Source organism: Acipenser ruthenus, chromosome 18, assembly GCF_902713425.1.
Source record: "Acipenser ruthenus chromosome 18, fAciRut3.2 maternal haplotype, whole genome shotgun sequence".
In the NCBI taxonomy this organism is placed as follows: domain Eukaryota; kingdom Metazoa; phylum Chordata; class Actinopteri; order Acipenseriformes; family Acipenseridae; genus Acipenser; species Acipenser ruthenus.
Genome location: NC_081206.1, coordinates 11,887,524 through 11,892,465, shown reverse-complemented (window position 1 = coordinate 11,892,465; position 4,942 = coordinate 11,887,524).

Here is a 4,942-nt window from a genome sequence, read left to right as displayed (position 1 = left end):
GGTGCAGAGCGTATGTGTGTATCTGTGACTGCGGGGCGTTGCAGAGCGTATTTGTGTATCTGTGACCGCGGGGCGGTGCAGAGCGTATGTGTGTATCTGTGACTGCAGGGCGGTGCAGAGTGTATGTGTGTGTCTGTGAATGCGGGGCGATGCAGAGCGTATGTGTGTATCTGTGACTGCGGGGTGGTGCAGAGCGTATGTGTGTATCTGTGACTGCGGGGCAGTGCAGAGCGTATGTGTGTCTCTGTGAGTGCGGGGCGGTGCAGAGCGTATGTGTGTGTCTGTGACTGCGGGGCGGTGCAGAGCGTATGTGTGTATCTGTGACTGCGGGGCGCTGCAGAGCGTATGTGTGTGTCTGTGAATGCGGGGCGGTGCAGAACGTATGTGTGTGTCTGTGACCATGGGGCTGTGCAGAGCGTTTGTGTGTATCTGTTACTGTGGGGCGGTGCAGAGCGTATGTGTGTGTCTGTGACCATGGGGTTGTGCAGAGCTTATGTGTGTATCTGTGACTGCGGGGCGGTGCAGAGCTTATGTGTGTATCTGTGACTGCGGGGTGGTGCAGAGCGTATGTGTGTATCTGTGACTGCGGGGCAGTGCAGAGTGTATGTGTGTCTCTGTGAGTGCGGGGCGGTGCAGAGCGTATGTGTGTATCTGTGACTGCGGGGTGGTGCAGAGCGTATGTGTGTGTCTGTGACTGCGGGGCGGTGCAGAGTGTATGTGTGTGTCTGTGACCATGGGGCTGTGCAGAGCGTTTGTGTCTATCTGTTACTGTGGGGCGGTGCAGAGCGTATGTGTGTGTCTGTGACCATGGGGTTGTGCAGAGCTTATGTGTGTATCTGTGACTGCGGGGCGGTGCAGAGCGTATGTGTGTATCTGTGAATGCGGGGCGGTGCAGAGCGTATGTGTGTGTCTGTGACCATGGGGCTGTGCAGAGCGTATGTGTGTATCTGTTACTGTGGGGCGGTGCAGAGCGTATGTGTGTGTCTGTGACCATGGGGTTATGCAGAGCTTATGTGTGTATCTGTGACTGCGGGGCGGTGCAGAGCTTATGTGTGTATCTGTGACTGCGGGGCGGTGCAGAGCGTATGTGTGTGTCTGTGACTGAGGGGCGGTGCAGAGCGTATGTGTGTATCTGTGACTGCGGGGCGGTGCAGAGCGTATGTGTGTATCTGTGAATGCGGGGCGGTGCAGAGCGTATGAGTGTGTCTGTGACTGAGGGGCGGTGCAGAGCGTATGTGTGTATCTGTGAGTGCGGGGCGGTGCAGAGCGTATGAGTGTATCTGTGAGTGCGGGGCGGTGCAGAGCGTATGAGTGTGTCTGTGACTGCGGGGCGGTGCAGAGCGTATGTGTGTATCTGTGACTGCGGGGCGGTGCAGAGCGTATGTGTGTGTCTGTGACTGCGGGGCGGTGCAGAGCGTATGTGTGTATCTGTGACTGCGGGGCGGTGCAGAGCGTATGTGTGTATCTGTGAATGCGGGGCGGTGCAGAGCGTATGTGTGTATCTGTGACTGCGTGGCGGTGCAGAGCGTATGTGTGTATCTGTGACTGCGGGGCGGTGCAGAGCGTATGTGTGTATCTGTGAATGCGGGGCGGTGCAGAGCGTATGTGTGTATCTGTGACTGCGTGGCGGTGCAGAGCGTATGTGTGTATCTGACTGCGGGGCGGTGCAGAGCGTATGTGTGTATCTGTGAATGCGGGCCGGTGCAGAGCGTATGTGTGTATCTGTGACTGTTGGGCGGTGCAGAGCGTTTGTGTGTATCTGTGACTGCTGGGCGGTGCAGAGCGTATGTGTGTATCTGTGACTGCGGAGAGGTGCAGAGCGTATGTGTGTGTCTGTGACTGTGGGGCGGTGCAGAGCGTATGTGTGTATCTTTGACTGCGTCGCGGTGCAGAGCGTATGTGTGTATCTGTGACTGCGGGGCGGTGCAGAGCGTATGTGTGTATCTGTGACGGTGGGGTGGTGCAGAGCGTATGTGTGTGTCTGTGACTACACCGGCAGAGCGTATGTGTGTATCTGTGACCGAGGGGCGGTGCAGAGCATATGTTTGTATCTGTGACTGCGGGGCGCTGCAGAGCGTATTTGTGTGTGACCGCGGGGCGGTGCAGAGCGTATGTGTGTATCTGTGACTGTGGGGCGGTGCAGAGCATATGGGTGTATTAATGACTGAGGGGATCTGCAGAGTGTATGTGTGTATCTGTGACCGCGGGGCGGTGCAGAGCGTATGTGTGTATCTGTGACCGCGGGGCAGTGCAGAGCGTATGTGTGTATCTGTGACCGCGGGGCGGTGCAGAGCGTATGTGTGTATCTGTGACTGTGGGGCGGTGCAGAGCCTATGTGTGTATCTGTGACCGCTGGGTGGTGCAGAGCGTATGTGTGTATCTGTGACTGCGGGGCGGTGCAGAGCGTATGTGTGTCTCTGTGAGTGCGGGGCGGTGCAGAGTGTATGTGTGTATCTGTGACTGCTGGGCGGTGCAGAGCGTATGTGTGTATCTGTGACTGCGGGGCGGGGCAGAGCGTATGTGTGTATCTGTGACTGTGGGGCGGTGCAGAGCGTATGTGTGTGTCTGTGACTGTGGGGCGGTGCAGAGCATATGTGTGTATCTGTGACTGTGGGGCGGTGCAGAGCGTATGTGTGTATCTGTGAGTGCGGGGCGGTGCAAAGCGTATGTGTGTATCTGTGAATGCGGGGTGGTGCAGAGCGTATGTGTGTATCTGTGACTGCGGGGCGGGGCAGAGCGTATGTGTGTATCTGTGACTGCGGGGAGGTGCAGAGCGTATGTGTGTATCTGTGACTGCGGGGCGGGGCAGAGCGTATGTGTGTATCTGTTACCACGGGGCGGTGCAGAGCATATGTGTGTATCTGTGACCGCGGAGCAGTGCAGAGCATATGTGTGTATCTGTGACTGCGGGGCAGTGCAGAGCGTATGTGTGTCTCTGTGACTGCGGGGCGGTGCAGAGCGTATGTGTGTTTGTGTGACTGCGGGGCGGTGCAGAGCGTATGTGTGTATCTGTGACTGTGGGGCGGTGCAGAGCGTATGTGTGTATCTGTGACTGCGGGGCAATGCAGAGCGTATGTGTGTATCTGTGACTGCGGGTCGATGCAGAGTGTATGTGTGTATCTGTGACTGCTTGGCGGTGCAGAGCGTATGTGTGCATCTGTGACTGCACCGGCAGAGCGTATGTGTGTGTCTGTGACTGTGGGGCGGTGCAGAGCATATGTGTGTATCTGTGACTGCGGGGCGTTGCAGAGCGTATTTGTGTATCTGTGACCATGGGGCGGTGCAGAGCGTATGTGTTTATATGTTACCGCGGGGCGGTGCAGAGCGTATGTGTGTATCTGTGACTGTGGGGCGGTGCATAGCATATGTGTGTATCTGTGACCGCAGGGCGGTGCAGAGTGTACATACGTGCTCAGATTTGTTGGTACCCTTACAGATCATTGAAATAATGCTTCATTCCTCCTGAGAAGTGATGAAATTAAAAGCTATTTTATCATGTATACTTGCATGGCTTTGGTATGTCATAGAATAAAGCAAAGAAGCTGTGAAAAGAGATGAATTATTGCTTATTCTACAAAGATATTCTAAAATGGCCTGGACACATTTGTTGGTACCCCTTACAAAAGATAATAAATAATTGGATTATAGTGATATTTCAATCTAATTAGTTTCTTTAATTAGTATCACACATGTCTCCAATCTTGTAATCAGTCATTCAGCCTATTTAAATGGAGAAAAGTAGTCACTGTGCTGTTTGGTATCATTGTGTGCACCACGATGAACATGGACCAGAGAAAGCAAAGGAGAGAGTTGTCTGAGGAGATCAGAAAGAAAATAATAGACAAGCATGGTAAAGGTAAAGGCTACAAGACCATTTCCAAGCTGCTTGATGTTCCTGTGACAACAGTTGCAAATATTATTAAGAAGATCAAGGTCCATGGAACTGTAGCCAAACTCCCTGGGCACGACCGCAAGAGGAAAATCGACCCCAGATTGAACAGAAGGATAGTGCGAATGGTAGAAAACGAACCAAGGATAACTGCCAAAGAGATACAAGCTGAACTCCAAGGTGAAGGTACGTCAGTTTCTGATCGCACCATCCGTCGCTTTTTGAGCGAAAGTGGGCTCCATGGAAGAAGACCCAGGAGGACTCCACTTTTGACAGAAAAACATAAAAAAGCCAGACTGGAATTTGCTAAAATGCATATTGACAAGCCACAATCCTTCTGGGAGAATGTCCTTTGGACAGATGAGTCAAAACTGGAGCTTTTTGGCAAGTCACATCAGCTCTATGTTCACAGACAAAAAAATGAAGTTTTCAAAGAAAAAAACACCATACCTACAGTGAAACATGGAGGAGGCTCGGTTATGTTTTGGGGCTGATTTGCTGCGCCTGGCACAGGGTGCCTTGAATCTGTGCAGGGCACAATGAAATCTCAAGACTATCAAGGCATTCTGGAGCGAAACTTACTGCCTAGTGTCAGAAAGCTCTGTCTCAGTCGCAGGTCATGGGTCCTCCAACAGGATAATGACCCAAAACACACAGCTAAAAGCACCCAAGAATGGATAAGAACAAAACATTGGACTATTCTGAAGTGGCCTTCTATGAGTCCTGATCTGAATCCTATCGAACATCTATGGAAAGAGCTGAAACTTGCAGTCTGGAGAAGGCACCCATCAAACCTGAGACAGCTGTAACAGTTTGCTCAGGAAGAGTGGGCCAAACTACCTGTTAACAGGTGCAGAAGTCTCATTGAGAGCTACAGAAAACGTTTGATTGCAGTGATTGCCTCTAAAGGTTGTGCAACAAAATATTAGGTTAGCGGTCCCATCATTTTTGTCCATGCCATTTTCCTTTGTTTTATTATTTACAATATTATGTTGAATAAAACATCAAAAGCAAAGTCTGATTTCTATTAAATATGGAATAAACAATGGTGGA